General features: G+C 32.9%; 1 long non-coding RNA gene across 1 annotated transcript; it reads right to left on the reverse strand.

Moving 5' to 3' along the window:
- Positions 18,089–20,044, reverse strand: LOC108661803. The gene is made up of 3 exons (XR_001927653.1): positions 19,931–20,044; positions 19,166–19,240; positions 18,089–18,289 (listed from the first exon to the last, which is right to left on the reverse strand). It is a non-coding gene; the product is annotated as an uncharacterized LOC108661803 (long non-coding RNA).

Raw genomic sequence — 21,062 nt, forward strand, 5'->3', positions numbered from 1 at the left:
TGATCATATGCTATCCCAATTTTAGTCTACTCTAAACTCCCTTTTCCAAGTTTGTTTAGGTTCCTAGATCAATTTAATTGGTGGCCAAGCAATTAAAAGCATTAAGCACAAATTGGAATAAACAATTCAAATCCCATTAAAAATAAGTAAGAAAGAGATTAAAAACTTAGATTACATGTGAGTTCAATTGCAATCCTCGAAAAAATAAAATTAGCTACTCATAATTGCAAAATAAAATAACATTGTATAAAATTCAACCATTGGAAGTAACAAGAACAATAAAAGCCAAGGAAGAAAACAAAACAATATTTGCCGCCTTGATCTCCAAGTTTTAGCCTCAACTTCTAGTTTTTTGAATCTCCAAAGTTTGTCTCCCCTCATGCTGTTAAACATATCCTATTTATGCTAATAAGCTTAACCTAATGTTCCTTAAGCTGACCTAGGGTTTAATTGAGCTTAAAAGTGTAATGAGAGGCCTAAAAAATCAATTGTTAATCTTTACAATTTTTTATTCCCGGCATAGTACGTCCAACCATTTTCTGATGAGATTTTCTCTATCTTCGAGCAGAACTAGGTAAAGTGATTTTCATGAAGTTGTAGCTCTGTCACTTAGCTTTCTAATGGTCTAAGAATCGCATCATTTGGAGTTTTGTAGCTCGAGTTATGCCCAAAACACTGAAGCATATGCAAGCAAACTTTCGGGTCTTTCAACATCTCACTTTCCATAATTAAGCCCAATTCTTTTATTCTTAAAAAGTATAAAAACTAATAAATAATAACTAAATTAAAAAGAATAACATAAAATTAAAATAACTCACTTAAAAATAAACTAATTATAAAAACAACTAAAAATAAATAAATTATAATTGAAAATTGAGGACTTTGCTAATATTTACTAACAAAATTGGACTAAAATAATTCTATAAAATAGAATTATCAGTTTATGCCAAATATAAGCAAAGATTAGTACTATGATCCCATAAGTTTGTTGTTCACACTTATTCAAGGATTTATAGCTCTTTATTACTCCTGTAATGTAAGGCTAGGGTCAAGGTATGATAAAGGATATATTTAGGCTCAAATTCACCCTAAGCACTTAATCAATCTAGGACTTATAAAGAGCTTAATTTTTTTTATAGCACCCTCAAACCTGAAGTAAACCTTTCTTTCTATAACACATTTTATTTCATGTTTTTTTCTTCTTTTTTTATACCCCTAAACTTATTTATGACAATTATGAACAAAGGGTAAATTTCTAGCATCTTTCACCTTTTCCACTTTTTTTTTCATCAATCCACCATTCTCTCTCAATTTAATTTTAAGCTCCAAATATTTCCTAGAAAATAAAAATACTTAAGGGTGAAAAGTTCAAAATTGGAAATAAATAAAAAGGCTTAAGCTAGTATGTGGTTACAAAGAAAAGGAAAAATAGGCTTAAAAGGGATTACTAAGGATAAATATATAACAAGGTAGGCTTGAAAAGGCTCAAATGGTCCAAAGATGACCTAAATCATCTATTATCTAAGTGTTTTCTAAGATTTTATCTCAAGAGAGAATCAAAGAAATTCTAGAATTCTTAACGTTACTATACTTTTATTAACACAAATTTTCTCTAAATCACAAAACAATTCTAAGTAAAAGAATATAATGCTCAAATTATTGAAAGTCATATTTTATAACGAAGCTATCACAAAAATATCAACACAAACTTAAATCACACCTATATTCTTCCCAAAAATTAAAATCATAAAATAATCAAAATATCATCCTAGGATAGGGAAAAATCATAAACAAGGTGTCAACTTATCTCCATTTTTTTAATTTTTTAATTATAAAAGCTAAAAATTAAAGCGAACAAAATATCCAAAATAATAAAATAAGATAAGCAAATAAAGATAAATAAAGACCAACAACTTAACAATAAATAAATAAAGACACCCCTTAAACTTAAAACTAAACATTGTCCTCAATGTTAAAAAAAAACAATAAAAATAAAATAAAGAAAAACGAAAATGAAAACTCCCCTTTTAAAGTAGGCACAAAAGGAAAACAATCTAGATATCCTTCTCCTTATCATCATCATCGTCAAGTCTAGCAACAATGGGTGGATCATCTGCAAAGGAATGTAAGCAGCCATAAATAGGGGTAGTTTTTCTTAACTTATTATTTTATTTTTTTTTATTTTTTGGGCACCATTGCACACCCCATGGGTGTTGCAGCGTCATAGGGCTTGTTGCCCCCACATAGTGCTAAAATCTGGGGTGCTGCTACGCCAAAGCTTGTTTCAAGACGACATTCTTAGATGTCGAAATGCCGAGGTGCTCCCTTTGCGACGTTGCAATGCTTTTGTCCTTTTTTTTTTTTTTGGGAAACTAGCAAAAGAAAACTAAAAGAAATAAGTAATTAATGACAATAAATAATAATGAAGAAAAAAATAAATTAATGTAAGTAAATTAAGTTAGAAAGCTTGGATTGCTTCCCAAGAAGCGTTTGTTTATAGTTACTAGCTTCACCATAGCACCTTCTTTCGCAATTCTTCATCCTCAAAATATGGCCTGAGCCTCAACCCATTAATCATGAATATACCCGGATCTTCACTAGCAATCTCAATTATTTCACAAGGATAAGTTTTAACCACATTGAAAAGACCGAACCATCTTTTTTTTGTGTTTCCATGGAAAAAGCTTGAAGTATAATCGAGAAAGTAACACTACTTGTTGTCCAACCTTAAAAGGACAATTAGATGGTGGTGGAGTATGCTCCTTCTGTGGTTGCTTGGTTTTAATATGTGGAGGTGGTGGCTTAAACTCAAAGATTGGTGCTTGCTCACTAATAAGTGGGGAAATAAGCTTACTATTTCCTTCATCAACTAAATCGACTTTATAGCAACTATCTGTATATGGATACTTGATTGCATTGAAAATATTAAACTTGACTACCTCCCCTCCAACTTTAAAAGTTATCTTTCCTTCCCTCATATTAATGATTGTGCTTGCAGTTGCCAAGAATAGTCATCTCAAGACCAAAGGAATTTCCACGTCCTCTTCCATCTCAAGTACAATGAAGTCCACCCGAATGTAGAGATGCCTAACTTTAACTAGCACATCCTCAATAATCTCTACAAGGTACCTAACTGTTCAGTCAACTAATTGCAAAAAAACTATTGTAAATTGTATCTCATCAAGTCCAATTTTCTTAGCAATTGACAAAGGCATAATTGAAACACCAACCCCTAAATCGCATAAAGTTTTAAAAAATTTACATCACCAATAGTGCAAAGGAGAGAAAAACTTCCTAGATCTTTAAGCTTTAGTAGAATCTTGTTTTGAATTATCGCATTACACTCCTCAGTAATTGCAACCGTTTCAAAATCTTCTGGTTTCTTATTTTCAGTTAGGATTTCATTCAATAATTTTACATAGCTTGGCATTTTTTCCAAAGCTTCAACAAAAGGAATATTTATGTGAAGCTTCTTGAAGATATTAAGAAAATTTTCAAATGGCTTATCAAGCTTTTGCTTATGCAACCTTTATAGGAACAGTGGTGGAGGATAATTTGTTTGAGGTAGCACTTGAGTGTTATTTTTCCCATCTTACTTCATAGCTTCGTTCACAACAATTACCTTTTCATCATCCTCATGCTCTTTTGAAGACTCAATTGATTTTTCCTTCATCCCTTCACCTTTTTTTCCACTCTTAAGGGTAATTGAATTACATTGTTCCTTACCTTTGGGATTGGCTTGAGTATCATTTGGCAAGGCACTTTAGGGTCTATTGTTAATGGCGTTGGCAATTTGTCCTATTTGAGTTTCAAGATTGCAAATTGATGCTGCTTGATTCTGAATGATGGCATCATTCTTTATCATGTAGGCTTTAGTTTCTGTCATGAAGGCCTTAGTCTTTGTCATGAATTGCATGAACATTTCCACCATAATAGGCTATTTCTTAAGGATAAGAGGTCTTGCTTGTGGTGGAAAGCCAAGATGATTGTTTGGCCTTGTATTTGCAGGTCCTAGGTTATTATTCCATGAAAAGTTCAGGTGGTTCCTCCAACCAAGATTATAGGTGTTAGAATATGGGTTATTCTACAGCCTGTTGAAAGTACCAACAAACTGAACTATTTCAGGATTGGATGGATATTGATCGCTGGTATGACTATCTCCACACAAATCAGAAGTTATAAAGGAAGTTTGGATAGCATTAACTCCTATTGTGTTAAATCCTTTTGTTAACGCAACTACTTATGCAGTCAAAGCATCAGTGTATCAATCTCATAAGCACCAGCATTTTTTCTTGAACTAGATCTTTCTAAAGGCTATTGGTAATTATTGGATGCCATCTCTTCCAACAAATTATAAGCTTCATCAGGATATTTACCCATCAATGCCTCACCAGCAGTATCATCAATTACAGATCTAATTGAACTGACCAGCCCATTATAGAATGTTTGAACTTAAAGCCATTAAGGAAACCCATGGTGTGGACATTTTTTAAGCAAATCCTTAAATTGTTCCCAAGCCTCATATAAAGATTCACTATCAAATTGTGTGAAAAAAGTAATATTATTCATCAACTTTGCAGTCTTTGCAAGTGGAAAAAATTTTGCCAAGAATTTGTGAGCCCAATCCTCCCATGTAGTAATTGATCCAGCAGGTAGTGAATTCAACCAACTCTTTACCTTATCGCTTAGTGAAAAAGGAAAGAGTCTCAATCTAATAGCATCATTAGTCACCCCATTATATTTGAAAGTATCGAAGATTTCTAGGAAATTGACTAGATGGGAATTAGGATCATCATTGAGTAATCCACCAAACTGAGCAGAAGAGCAAATAATCTAAATGTAAGTAGGCTTGATCTCAAAATTGTTTGCATTGATGAGAGGTCTTCAAATGCTTTGGTGTATGCTTTGCAAGAGGGGGACAACATAATCCTACAAAGTTTGGTTTCTTCAAGAATCTGAATGCCAGCATTGTTACAATGATTATTATTATTATCTTCAGCCATTGCTTGGTTTAGAGTTTGAACTTGCAAATTTTCCTTTCGAAGTCTTCCAAAAGTTCTTTCTATTTCTAGATCAAAAGGAACAAGATTTAAGTTTCTTCTTTGCATACAATGACAAAAAATGCCTAAAAGCGAGAAAAATAAAAATTAAATGAGTAAATAATAAAAAATAAGGTTTGAATTAAGATTAAATTTGCTTATTATTAGTATTAGTAAGAATTCTAGAAAGCAATTCCTCGGCAACGATGCCAAAAACTTGACAGTTAAAATTTTACCTACGTAAGTATGCATATTGGAAAGATAATACAATGCTAAATAGAGTGTCGACCCCACAAAGAATTGATCTAAAATTTTACCAAGTATTAAAATTCAAATAATTTAATTTTATCCAAACAATCAAAAGTAGAGATCTACTTAAACTAGAAATTAATTAACCAAAACTAATTAACCAATGATTAAAAATAAAAGCAAGAATATAATTAAATAAAAATCAAATTAAACAAGCTTATGATTACAATATCCCTGACACTTCATTTAAATCTTACCTCTCTTCCTTAACTTATTCTAATGGTTTGAATTGCTATCCTAGAGTTCTCAATTATTTATAATACTCTCTCAAGTCTCTTATAAAAATATCTACTTTAATCAAAACACTATATGCCTATGTGAACTGAAATTAGAATAGACTCCTTAAGTTCAAGCTCTAATATTGACTACATAAGGCATATAGGTATATTCCTATCCTATGCACAAATCAATTTATTCATTTAATCAAATAAATATGATAATATACTATTCCAATTTTAAACTACACTAAACTCCCTTTCCCAAGTTAAGTTTAGGTTTCTAAATCAATTTCATTGGTGATTAGGCAATTAAAAGCATTAAGAACAAATTGGAAAAAACAATTCTATCCCATTGAAAATAAGCTAGAAAAAGATTAAAAATTTTAGACTACATGTGAGTTCAATTGTAATCCTAGAAGAAGAAATTTACCTAAACATAATTGCAAAAGTAGAAAAAAACATATGAAGTTTAGCCATCAAGAGTAACAAGAATAAAAGCTAAAGAAGAAGAAAATAAAATTTTTGGTATCCTTGATATTCAATCTTCAACCTCAACTTCTCTCTTCTTACATCTCTCTTAGGATTTCTCTTCAATGTTTGCGTGTGTGTATATGTGTATAGCTAACTTCTGTGTCACGATCCAATTTCACGGGCCATGACCAGTGCATGAGCTCAATGAGCATAGCTCACTAAGCCCAAGCAAGCCTATCCATTTACCTTTGCTTGACAAATTTATCATATCATGCATACACACACACACCTTTTCCCGGGTGTGAACATAGCCAAAACACAATGGCATTATCGATAATAATATACATGCACTATACCAATCATGTATTTAACAATTTACATTGCATACACATATTCACATTGTTAGATTGTATTCACAATACAAAAGGACCCATGACTTCCAGTGGAGACATTTACAATAAAAGAGATTACTATCGAATGCCAAACACATACCCAGGAGATGCACTACGGGGACTCCTCGATCTAGGGTCCAACAGTCACCTGATCTGAAAACATGAATTTTTATAAAACGTGAGTACAATACTCAGTGAGTGAATATTAGAAGGGAACAAGCAATCTCAACCAGAAAATTTGACAATCATGATGCACTGGTTGAAAATAAAGCCATTTTCATCTAACTACTATTCCAAACCATTTTTCCCTTACCTAGAAATTTATTACACATTCAAGGATTAAACATCCTTGAATTTACATCGATCCTTCTAGCAAAGTAGCAAAACTGACGATTATTTACAAATAGTCACACAATAAGGGTTTCACAACCCGTACGATTCATATATGCATATGTATCACGTACAATTTCATTCACCAATTGTTCTATCAAGCAAGATAGCAAAATTAACGATTTATCACAAACCGTCACAAACAAGGGTTTCACATACCACACAATCAAACATATATACACAAAGATATGAGTAATTATATACACCGCCAAGTCTTCACTATTCTTGGTGGTACAAAGAAATAACTATCGGAGTACTCGGTAAGGGGTATCACTTAGTATCCCTCTTTGCACACCTTTGAATTTCTAAGAAATTGTGGGCGTTACGTATCGCCGTCCCCACAACCTTTATCATTAAACCTGCATTGCACTTCCCACTCAGCACATGCACGGTCGTAATTATCACATCCTTTGTCATTCAACTGGCATTGCACTTCCCACTCTGCACATGCACGGTTGCATCAATTTCACCATAATTTATTAATAATGCATATCAGCATAATACAAGGGTACACAGATTCAGTACACTTAATTTCACACAATTTCTCAATAAATAGGCATCATACAGATATACACAGATGCATCGCAATCATATTTAACATCACAGAAATATTTTCACTAAAGGCTTGTTCCCGAGATTCATTTTTCAATGGGAATTAGATATAATCATTCACGCATTTCATTTCAACTTAATTAGAATTCCCAAATAAATTTTGAAATGCAAATTCACTCATAGGTGTCGAAAATCAGGATTCCGAGTGCACTCGGACTAATAGTCCTCAAGCGCAATTCCTTTACCTTTTTCGGACGTCTCACTACCTTGTCAAATAACAAAGTCGAGAAATTTACCATATTGTCCCTAAATTGATATAAACTAATTTAAATTACTAATGCTTGATATGTAAATGCAAAAATACGTCCGATTATCGCTTAATTGCTGTATCGATTAAATTCGATCGATCACCCGATTAATTAGCGATTGTGTCCAAATCACCTCCAAATTAATCCATTTCTCCTCTAATACCTTAATTTACCACATACCATTTAAATAAAGCCCAATTCAGCATTAGAACCCTCACAGTTCCTTATAGAAAAATTCGATCATTTGGTGCACTAGCACCAAAATTTTTTCTACATAACCGTTTCACCTTAATTCATCATTTTTCAAGCCATTTTCCTTGAAATAAAAACAATCCCCCATTGATATTCAGCCCTCATGGTTCGGCCAACAAGGAACCCTAGAGAAATTGAATATTTCTTTTGTGTTTTTGTTCATAACCATGCTTAACTATCCCTAAACACTAACATAGTCTAAAATCAAATTATTCCAACAACAATTCCTCTTCCATACCCATTTTTCAGAATTGAATTCATCATGATAACTCAATATTCAACCATGGAAATCAAGAACAAAAGCATGGGTAAGCTAGGTATCAAGGAGAATTAAAGAAATTTTAACTTACCTAGCTTGTTTCCTTGATTTCTTCACTTTTTCTTTGAATTTCCACCTAGGTTTTCTTGTTTTTCCCTTTGTTCTTCCTTTGTTCTTGTTGCTGGTTGCCTAGGCCGAATATGGTGAGAGAATTGGGGATTTAATGGGCTGATTTCTATAGAAAATAATAAAATAATCAAGCATGCCACGTGTCACATGCTTATTGGCCCAATTTTTTTAACTTTTTTGACTTTTTCTTCTTAATTTTCCACCACAAATATTCTGGTACTTATCCAATCCTGCCACAAATAAAATCCCTTGGTCTTGACAAGTACTGAGGAGAAAAATTTACCGACTTGCCCTCGAGGCAGAAAAATTACGATTTTGCCCCTATACTCCGAAATGTACCGGAATCACATTATTTCTACTTTTCAACCTCAAATAACACTAATATTGATCAATATTAACCAAATGGGGCAAAAATCGTTTTATAAAAATTTCTATTTAATCCTCTAGTGGCAAAATTACTATTTTTCCCTTGTGCTCCAAAAATATCAAGAATCATAATTTTTCACTACTAAACATCATTTTATACTCCAATAATTATAATTATATTTCATATAATTATTCTTGGTCAAATGTGATCAAATCTTGGCTAGAAATCTCCATTTTATCATCAAATGGTAAAATGACTGTTTTGTCCCTAATCGGTCAATTTTTCTGATAGACTCCAAACTGGACCTTGAACTCTGAATCACTATTCTAAGCCATTCTGTGGGTTTTAAAATTTTCAAATTCCTCTTAAAATTTCTATTTGAACTAGTTCAAGGCTCGATTTAACTTAGTTGTACCACTCGGTACAATACCGTCTTTTAATCGAGCTTGACAAGGTCTCACATTCTGCTCAAGCTAGCTATTTATATCCTTACTTAACCTAGTTCTACCTAAACTAAACTATTTTGGTCTAAAAGCTCTTAATTTGGGCTTAGAATAAATGTAGAGCCTAATAAAGACTTAGTCAACCCTTAACATATTCTTTTCAACCTTGTTTCTTCAATTTTTCCAGCTCGACATCATGGCACACCCCATCTAAGTTGTGGTGCTCCCTTTACTTGATGTCTTCTTCTCGCTGACTGCTGCACTCTATCAACTTTGCTGTGATTTTCTTCATTTTCAAGTCAAAACTGGGCAAAATAATCTGCACAAAAGTTGTATCTCTGTCCCTAAGCTTTCCAATGATCCAAGAATTGTATCATTTTAACATCTAGAGTGAGTGTTATGCCTAAAATACCAAGATATGTATGAATAGGGCCTGAACTGCTTAAACACCATTCTTTGCCCAATTAAACCTTATTGTTCTAGAATCGTACAAAAATATAAAAACAATAAATAATAACTAAACTAGGATATATAAACATAAAATTAAATTAACTTAGTAAAAATAAACTAAATAGAAACATACCTAAATTCTAACCTAAACTCAAAAACTTAGCCAACTTGTAAGAACAATTTGAGATAAAAAAAATTCTATTCCATAGAATTATCACTCATCTCTAACTCTGAACATTATTTTCCTTCCTTTATACATCAATGTTCGCACTTACAGTAGCTAAGAATGGACATCCCTAGAGTAAAGGATTTTTCACATCCTTTTCCATATTAAGCATAATGAAGTCCATTCAAATGTAAAGATGCCTAACTTTAACCATCATGTCCTCTATAACCACAATTGGGTACTTGATTGTTTTGTCTGCTAACTGTAAAGAAATTGTAGTAGGTTGTATCTCATTAAGTCCAAGTTTCCTAGCAATTGACAAAGGCATAATTTAAATAGCATCACCCAAATCACACAAAGCTTTAGAAAATATAAAATTGCCAATAGTACAAGGGATAAAATAACTCCCTAGATCCTTGAGCTTTGGTTGAAGCTTATTTTGGATTATAGCACTACAATCCTCAACAAGGGCAACTACTTTAAAGTCTTCTAGTTTCCTCTTCTTGGTTAGGATGTCTTTTAGAAACTTCACATAAGAGGGCATTTGCTTTAAAGCTTCTATAAAAGGTATGATGATGTGAAGCTTCTTAAACACCTCTAAAATTTTTTGAAATTAACTGTCTAACTTTTGTTTCTGGAAACGTTAAGGAAAAAGTGATGGTGGTAGGCTTGCTTTTGTATCATTCTCTTGAAACTACTTGTCAGCATTCTCACCCACTATCTTATTCTTGACAAGCCTACCTTGATGTCCAGTTTGCTTGCTACTACTTCCAACCACTTTTTTGCTCCTACAAGTGATTGTATTGTAATACTCCTTCTGTTTTGGAATTAGGTTTAAGTGATTGCATTGCAATACTCCTTCTCTTTTGGAATTAGGTTTAGTATCACTAGTAAAGTCCCTTGAGGCCTATTATTAATGGCAATGGCAAGTTAACCCACTTGTGTTTCAAGATTTCGAATTGATGCCGCTTGACTTTGAACGATGGCATCATTCTTTGCTATGTAGGCATTATTCTTTTCCATGAACTACATCAACAATTCCTCCATAAATGGTTTTTTTCTGAGATACGCACTGTTGCTTGTTGTTGGAACCCAAGAGGCATGCTCAGCCTTGGAGTTGAAGATGATCCCTATTGTTAAAATTCTCCACCCACACAAGTATATGTAATGAACAAATTGTATAATAGTAAGTAGAGTATCGATACCATAGAGAATTGTTCTAAAATTTCGATAAGTACTAAAGTTAAAACAATTTAGTTTTATCCAAACAATTGAAATTGAATAACTAAAGCCATGTTAAGTTTCTTAAAGACATCTTAACTAAGAAAAGGAAATTGAAAGATTTTGAGATAGTTGCACATACTAAGAGTGCAATGTTATAATCTAGATTAAGCTTCCACCAAAGCTTAAAGATTTAGGGAGTTTTCTTGTTCCTTGCACTATTGGTAGTTTTAAAATTTTCAAACCTTTATGTGATTTAGGTGCAAGTGTTTTAATAATGCCTTTGTCTATTGCAAGGAAACTTGGATTTAAGGAGATTTAGCCTACTACAATTACCATGTAGTTAGCAAATAGATTGATTAAGTACCTTGTTAGGATTATAGGGGATATGTTGGTTAAAGTTGGGCATTTTTACATTCGTTATACTTTATTGTGCTTGAAATGGAAGAGGTTGTGGAAAGTCCTCTAATCTTGAGAAGACCATTCTTAGCTACTGTAAGCACAATCATTGAGGTGAAAGAAGGCAAGATAACTTTTAAAGTTGGAGACGAAGAAGTCAAGTTTAATATTTTGAATGCAAATAAGCATCTTGCCTCTACAAATAGTTGTTATAAAGTGGATTTAGTTGATGAGAGCAAGGGTAAGCCTATTTCTCCACCTACAAGTGAGCAAGCACCAACCTTTGAGTTAAAACCACCATCTCCACATATCATAACTAAGCACGACATGAGGAGTATCTTCCACCACCTCCTAGTTGTCTTGATTTTAAGGTTGGATGGCAGGTGTTACTCTCTAATTCACATTCCAAGCTTTTCCACGGAAATGCAACGCAAGGTGGTTGGGTTCTTTAATGTGGTAAAGGTTTATCCTTGTAGTATAATAGAGATTGATAGTAAGGATACTAACGCATTCATGGTCAATAGACTAAGCCTCAAGCATTATTCTATAGATGAAGAAGCGTAAAAGGGGGTGCCATAGTCAAGTAAGTGACTATAAAGAAGCGCTTCTTGGGATGCAACCCAAGCTTTTGAAACTCTTACCCTTTTTTGTTGAAGTTATTTGTCAGATTTTTTCATTAATTTGTTTTTGTTCTTTTTTTTATTTAGATTTTTGTCACCTTAATAGATCCTCCCAACAACTTTGGATATAATGAGGATAAAGAGGAAGATTGGAGGATCTTCACTACCTAGAGGAGTATGCTTGACTTTTAACATTGAGGACAATGTTAATTCTAAGTTTGGGGGGGGGGGGAACTTTTTAGTTTTTAAGCTTTGTTTTCTTCATTTTGCATTTATGTTTATTTTAGACTTTAAGTTTAGTTACGTTGTTCATCATTTAATTTTCTACATATTTTAAGATTTTGAATTAGAGTTAGTTGCGTCAATTTCTTTAATTCATTTATCCAATGATGAAAATTAGTTATCATGTTATTTTTTGCTCTTAGTAAATGTATTGCTTCTCACTTAAACTTGAATGTTGAAATGTATAATTGGTATAAAGTCGTAAGTTATCTCAATTAGAATCAAGCTTTAAAACTAGCATCAAGCTTTATAATTGTCTCTTCTCTCTTGAGATTTAAATTGATCATATCTTTCTTAAATGTTTTGAGCCTCGAAGTTGATATGCTTGGAATGCTTATGATAAGGGAAGTATTTACTAGTGCTTTACCAATTGATATAATGAGCTTTAAAATGATTCCATCTCTCATAATTGATATTGAGCTTTTACAAATAGGGAGATTTTACTTATACTTATCAATTGGTATATTGAGCTTTAACACTTGGTATTGGAGTTGAAATATGGCTTATGTGCTTATTGAACATCTTTATGCTTATCTTTCTTGAACTTCATAAATGTTATATCCACATTTTGCTTACAGACACATATACATGTGGCATTTTTATTGATGATTCTCTTGATGAATTAATACTTGAATGTGCTTAATGGGTATATTTCTTAATGACTTGGTTGAGGATATTAAGTACATATATATGATGACTTAATGACTTTATGGTTACATATCCATGGTCTTAATGCTTATATTCTTGATGGATTTTGCTAACCATTATTTCTTGAGCTTAAGTGTTTAATGCTCACTCTTTTTAACCTTTTTGATATAACAAAAAGGGGGAGAAGGTTTATGAGCAAATTTAATTTTATGCATATGTTGAAGGGGAGATTTTAAAATCATTTCAAATGTAAATTATGCTCATAGTTTTGTCATATCAAAAAGGGGGAGATTGTTAGCTTTAAAATTATTATAGTTTTGAGTACAACAAAATGATCAAATTTGCTTGAACATTATTTGAGTAATCCTTGACAATTTCTTGAAATGATTTAACTCCCATACATTTGTTCTTACATAGACACAAGCTTGTCTCTTGAAGTCATTGAACTATATATATAAGCTTATATGACTTAGGTGTATGAGTAGTTATGATTCTCATTCATTAAAGTCTAATTTAAAGATTAAAGGAAAATCTAGATCACTCATTAAGGTGGAGTTTTGAATATCCATTTTAATGATGACTTAAAAGGAGAGAAGGGAGACTAAGTTAAAAAAAGTTTAATAGACTTCATGTTTAATTTATGTGTGTGATGCTTAGTTATGGTTTTGTTGAATATTATGCAAAGAAAAGTAGATGCGTTATCTAAGGGGGAGCAACTTATTATGCATAAATATTTGAAGTATTCATATTGAACATAGACGTTGCATTCTTGATTTAGGAGTGTTTTGTCATCGTCAAAAATAAGAGAGAGAGAGAGAACGTTAACTTCATGTGCTTTTGATGATAACAAAACATTCCCATTCATTGGTGACTAATTATATTATTTAAGTGTGCAAGAAAAAGCTTAAATCCATCAATATATTTGGTATTTGAAAGCAAGTTAAGATGCTTGTTTAGTTGCAAGATGAGTTAATTGGTTAAACAAGCAAACAAGAAAGAGCTTTAATAAAGACAGATTAGTCTTAACTGATTAACATAAATCCTTAATCAATTAAAGCAATTAAAGCAAGATTAGTCTTGATAAGGTGTTGCAAAGATGTGAAGAGACAAACTTGATCCTAAATTGAGAAAAGTGCCATTTTATGGTACAAGAAGGCATCGTTCTTGGTCACCAGGTGTCAAGCAAAGGATTGGAGGTGGACAAAGCCAAGATATAGACCATTAAAAAGCTTCCACCACCAACCCCGATAAAAGGTATTAAGAGTTTCCTTGGACATGTCGATTTTTATCAGTGATTCATTATGGATTTTCCAAAATTGCTAAACCCTTGTGCAATCTTTTAGAAACGGATATCTCATTTAAGTTTGATGATACATGTCATGCTGCATTCATAGAATTGAAAAAGAAGTTGACAACTGCAGCTATTATTGTAGTTCCTGATTGGTCACTCCTATTTGAGCTTATGTGTGATGCTAGTGATCATGATGTAGGTGTAGTGTTAGGGCAAATAAAGAATAAATTTTTTCATTCTATATATTATGCAAGTAAAAGATTGATTGAAACTTAGGTGCACTACACCACCACCGAGAAAGAATTATTAGCTGTTGTGTATGCATTTGGAAAGTTTTGTTTGTACTTGATTGGCACCAAAGTTATTGTTTATACTTACCACTCTACAATCAAGTATTTGATTGCTAAGAAAGATGCCAAGCCGAGATTAATAAGATAGATTTTGCTGCTACAAGAATTCAATTTAGAGATTAGAGACAGAAAAGGTTTAGCAAATCAAGTAGCAAACCATATGTCATTATACAGTTGGTGTAGTTTTGGGCTAACGAAAAGTGAAGATTTTTCATTCTATTTATTTTACTAACAGAACATTAAATGAGGCTCAAACAACTTACACCACAATTGAAAACGAGTTTCTCACTATTGTTTTTGCTTTTGATAAATTTTCCTCTTATCTTGTTGGTACTAAAGTAATTGTTTACACTGACCATGCAGTTATTAAATATTTGATCGAGAAGAAGGATGCAAAACCACGATTGATAAAATTGGTCATTTTGCTTCAAGAATTGGACTTGGAAATTTGAGATAGGAAAGGTATAAAAAATCAAGTGGTAGATCATTTATCTAGATTGGAGAATGGAGAACAAGTTAGGAAGTTAGCATTGATGAATGAGACCTTTCCTAATGACCAATTATTTCATGTAGAAAAGCAGAAAAATTTACCATGGTATGCTGATTTTGTGAACTATATTGTGAGTAAACTCCTCCCTCCCAAATTTAATTGTAAACAAAAAGAAGAAATTCTTGAGTGATGTTAAATGTTACATGTGGGATGGACCGTTTTTTTGCAAGCATTGTGGAGATCAAATAATTAGAAAGTGTGTTCATGAAGAAGAATTTGAAAATATTCTTCACCATTGCCATTCATCTTATTATAGAGGACATTATGGGGGAAGACGAACTACTACAAAGGTTTTATAATCAAGTTTTCATTGGCCTTCTCTTATCAAAGATGCTCAAACTTTTGTTAAAAGATATGATAGATGTCAAACAATGGGGAATATATCTAGGAGACATAAGATGTCTCTCAACAACAGACTAGAAGTCAAAATTTTTGATATGTGGGGAATTGATTTTATAGGTCCATTCATTACATCTTTCAATAATAAATACATCTTGGTTGCTGTTGATTATGTCTCTAAATGGGTTAAAGTTGTTGCATTACCAAGGAATGACTTTAATGTAGTGATAAACTTCTTGCTAAGGAACATCTTTACACATTTTGGAACACCTAGAGCCATAATTAGTGATGAAGGATCTCACTTCTACAACAAAAATTTTGAGGCAATCTAGGCCAAATATGGAGTCAAGCACAAAATAGCCATTGCTTATCATCCTTAAACGAGTGGCCAAGTTGAAGTTTCAAATAGAGAAATTAAAAGAATTTTGGACAATATTGTTTGTCCTTCTAGAAAAGATTTGTTGAAAAAGTTGGATGATGCTTTATAGGCTTATAAGACTGCATATAAAACTCCAATTGAAATGTCTCCTTATAGATTGGTGTTTAGAAAAGCTTGTTATCTTCCAGTTGAGCTTGAAAACAAGGCATATTGGGCAATTAAAAAGCTTAATTTTGATCTTTAAGCAGCCTGAGAAAAGCATTTTTTGCAACTCAATGAGATGGATGAATTTCATCAAGAAGCATATGAGAGCATAAAAATCTACAAAAAGAAGACAAAACGATGGCATGACTAGAAAATCATAAGAAGAAGTTTTGAGCTTGGCTGGCATGTTCTCTTATATAATTCTCGTTTGAGATTATTTCTTGAAAAACCCAAATTTCGTTGGTCTAAATGTTTTACTGTAACAAAAGTATTTGCTCATGGAGCAGTGAAGTTAATTGATGATAAATCAACCTTCAAAGTGAAAGGACAATGATTAAAACACTATTGAGGTGGTGATTTTGATCGTCAAAGGTCCTCAATCACGCTTATTGACACAATTTGAATTAGAGAAAAGGCAAGCCAAAAACTATAAATCAAGTGCTTTTTGGGAGGCAACCCAAGCACTCTAACACTTTATTTTTATTTTATAGGAACATTTAAAGCTCCACTAAAAAAAATTCAAAAAAACATTTAAAAAAAAATTAGGGGAAGGGGGTAGGCTGCGGCCCAGTGGGAACAAATAACGCAGGTCTCGGCCTTGTGGATTTTAGAGACGTGGGCTATGGCTCCCTAGAGGGTAAGCCGCAACCCCATGTTTTGTGGACTGCCAACTTTGGGCAGCCGACAATGTTTCTTTAAAAAAAAAAGAAAAATCATCTAGGCAGCGGCTTCCCTAAAAGGTGGTCATGGCATAGCGAATTTTAGAATCGAGAGCAGTGGTGCTCACAAAGAGTGGTCACGGCCTGACGGTAGGGCTTAATATGGGCAGCGACGCCCCTAAGGGGCAGGTTGTGACCCCTCTATTGTGGGCTGCCAACAATGGGCAACCCCTTACCCAATACGCCCCATTACCTAAATATGAAACCCCCCCTCCCATATATAAACCCCCCTTCACTCCTACACATCTACCATTCCCTTCTAAGTATAAATTTCTGCACTTTTCACTTTTCTCTTCCTACACATGACTCTCCCGTCTTTCCTCTACTCATCCTCCCACAACTATTCACCTTCCCCTAATATCTTTCCATACCCATTACCCACATCATTATCATTCCCAATGCACTTATTTTAAACATCCTTGCTCAAGATTTAAAAGTAAGTTTTCAATTTTTCTTTAATATTTTTATTTTAGAAATATTGTTGATTTACTTTACATTATTTATTTTGATGAAAGTTTATGATGGGTATTGACTTTTTTTTGAGACATTGTGCTTAGTTATTTTATGAGTGTGGTAGATTCTTTGGATTTATGCTTTAAATTTCTATGGTAAGTTAAAATTGGAAATATGGGTGAGTCTTTTGATTTTAACTTTTTTTTTATGCCTAGTAGTCTAGAAATAATTTAATTGTTGGATTTTTACTAGACACTATGGGCATTAATTTATTTTGATGTGAAGACATATGGGTTGATATTGTTGGTGGTCTATAATGTTTTGTTAGTTCTTTTCTTTTCTTTTGATTGAGAATTAATTGCAGGAAATTTGAGAATGGCACCCAAACGCGTAAGACAAAATTTCAGTGGTTTGTTTGATCATACTAGATTTGTGTCAACTGACATTGTGACTAGACATACCAGTTTTATCACGACCCGGTACTCCCTTTGAGCCCGTGACAACCGCCGCGATGTCCCGATAGACATTCATTACCCGGAATGCTAATCGAAATCTCGCAAGGCTTAATATTAGTTTTCATACTTCCCCTGTGAGCAATAATTACTAAACATCATATTTTAAAAGATTATAAGCTATTTCCAAATCGAAACAATAAAAAAAATAAAAAAAATATTTTCTGTCTCATAGGGGCATTTTGGTCATTTTTTCTAAAAATTTTGAAACCTGCTGAAAATATAACACATGTGGGAAAATACACATTTCATAACTAAAAACAAGTTTTTATGTCTAACACATTCATTTAGAGTGAAATCGTAGCTAATAGAATAAAATAAAAATATTGAATAAAATATTCTATTTTCTTATAAAACAATATTTATAAAACGCTACGTGAATAATTTTTACAGCATAAAAGCAAAATAAATTCATATATACGGTAACACAAATAACCAGAATATGTAATTTAATTTACAATGACGTGTGGGTCCTCGAATGACCAAAGGTAACAAAGGCTGTGGACCTACAATTTCTGAGGAGGCGAGTCCAATAATAACCCTCGACGTAATCAGCTATTTACTGACTGTCCTAAGCCTGGAATGAGTGGAAAGGAGGGTGGTGAGTTTATATAAACTCAGTGAGTAAACAAACATCATCTAAAATATCTAAAGTCGAGTAAATGGAGATAACTTAAAATAGTTCATCGTACTATGATTCATAACGTTTCAAACTCATTTCAACTAAATAAAATAAATTCATTTCACTCAAATAATCAACATGCCTTATGAATTTCTTAAAAACTTGGCTCGTGCCAAAACTCATTCTTGGGGATACCTTGATCAGAGGCATCCAACCGAGTCCGCCAAGACTGTTAAAGAAAAGACATATATCCATAAATCACATTTGTACGTTTTAAAACATAGCCATTCATTGGCATTGGCTGAGTTCACCCTCACGTGGTGGTTCGACGTGAAGTGAACTCTAAAGCTTTACCCCAGGAGATACCCTCCGCGCCTTTCGTACCGAGGTAAAATATAATCGGGTTTACCGTGCCCCTCTCTAATAGGCTGGTCCACAAAAACCCACCACTGCAGTGGCTAATCAATATCCCATCGAATCAATAAAAGTTTTGACAGCATGACATGGCAATTATATTACTACCCTGCCTGTTAAGGCAAAACAAATAGTTCATACAATTTCCACACAATTTTCAATTCAGCCATTCATGCCAATATCACCATAAGCCATTTAATTCAAACCATAAATTTACAACACAAACAAATAGTCTGCAATTACTCAATTTCTAAAATCAACATTCAATTTCAAAATGATTTATAAAACTCATTTCATTTAATCACATTTTACTTATAAAACATAAGGATTTACCATTTAAACTCATTTTTTTCTATAAAATCACAAAAACGAATAAAAACTACTTTATATAATTAAGACGATAATAAGGTTACTCACAATATCGAGAATCGAGGTACTCCTAATCCCGATCTTTGGATACAATCTCCTTACCCTTATCGGAAGTTTCACCACCTAGACATAATGCACAACAAGCAATTTACTATATTTGTGTTAAACCGTTATAAAACTAATTTAGGCTCTATATGAATGTATGAAATGGGATGTGAAATGTTCGGATTATTATCTAATATAGTGTTCTACGTAGGTTCAATTGTGTATGGGGCTGAAATGGTATTGACCTAATTCATACTATACGCCGGTTAATTGGCCAAAATATCCAATTCAAATCTAAATAAATTCATTTCACTTCCAATACTCCAAATCATCAAATATAAGCTAGATAACATGAATTATAGCAAAATCATCCTCAACATTTTCTCTTGGAAAAATTCGGCCATGGAGGGTTCATGAATAATATGTGGTTTTTCAGCTTGATTTTTACACTTTACATCATAAAACAACTAAAAATACCTAAATAGCATGAAATTCATCAAAGTCCATTTTTCAATTTTTCTCTTGAAAAATTTAGCCAATGGGTGTAGGTGAAGGGCATGAAATTTCTTGCTTGTTTTCCATGCTAAACATCACCAAACAACTAAAAACACTAGAATAACATGAAATCTAGCTAAATCCAAGATCAAAACCCCTGCCCCCATGTCCGGCCAGCAAAGGTATCTTCATGCAAACTTGATTCGCAACCATAGAAAATGAAAAAGAATGCATAGGAAAGGTAGATGACAAGCTAAAATCAAGAAATTTTACCTTTACTTGCTTAATTCCTTGGAATCCACCAATTTTCCCTTGAATTTTTGCTCACTAGGGTTTATTCTCTTCTTTTTTCTCTTTGTTCTTGTCTTAGCCGACCATGAAGAATGAAATAAGAGAGGTGTGTGCTAGTTTTTTTTTTTTTAAGGAAATATTAAAATAACTAAAGCTTGCCATGTGTCATCTTTTAATTGGTCCATTTTTAAACTTAATAATTAAGCATTCTCCCATCACCACATAAAATATCTCATTTATCCAAAGTATAATAGGTAAAATTCAAGGGCTTGACAAGTGTCATGGTGGTGCAAAATTTCAAAAATTCTAATTTTACCCCCATAGACACGTAAAATGATCGTTTTGCCCTTATACTCGAAAAAATGTCGAAATTAAAATTTTTTACTTCTCAAGCTCAAATTATGTTCCAATAGTCAAACTTGATCAAAATTTCATCCACCATTCCAATTTTGCCCTCGGGTGGTAAAATGACCATTTTACCCCTACGTTATGAAAATTTTTAATTTAACTCTAAATCAATCCCCGAACTCCAAATCACCATATTAAGTCATTCTAAGGTTCAATAACTCTCGAATGCATCTTAAAATGTCTATTTGGACTAGTTCGAGGCTTAAATCAACTGAATTGTACCATTAGGTACAATATCGTCTTTTAACGATTTCTAAGGCATTCAAGTATGTAGACATTCTATCAAGTACCTATACAATATGGCAAATATATTATAGAGCTGGGCTTAACAAGTTCTCTTGCCAACAAAATTATAATAGCCAAACGAGGACTGGATCAAGGGTTGATTACACACCTCGACCTTCAACCAATGATTGATGGATGCCACTAGCAAAACTTTTGTGCTTTGCCAATAGTTGCAAGTATCCCTTTGGTAAGATAATTTTATGCTAACATTGTTAATGCTACTAATGATGGTGTTTTTGTGTGAGGTAAATTAGTTCCATTCTCGAGCCATGCCAATAATGAATTTTATGAAACTCCTGATATTGATAATGATGGCTATGGCCAATATTTATCTAAGCATGAGAATTAGGATGATATCATTCATATACTCTATGAGGAGGGTGCTCAATGGTGATTCTGCAATAATGCATTAGATTCATTC

This window comes from Theobroma cacao, chromosome 4 (genome assembly GCF_000208745.1).
Source record: "Theobroma cacao cultivar B97-61/B2 chromosome 4, Criollo_cocoa_genome_V2, whole genome shotgun sequence".
NCBI lineage: Eukaryota > Viridiplantae > Streptophyta > Magnoliopsida > Malvales > Malvaceae > Theobroma > Theobroma cacao.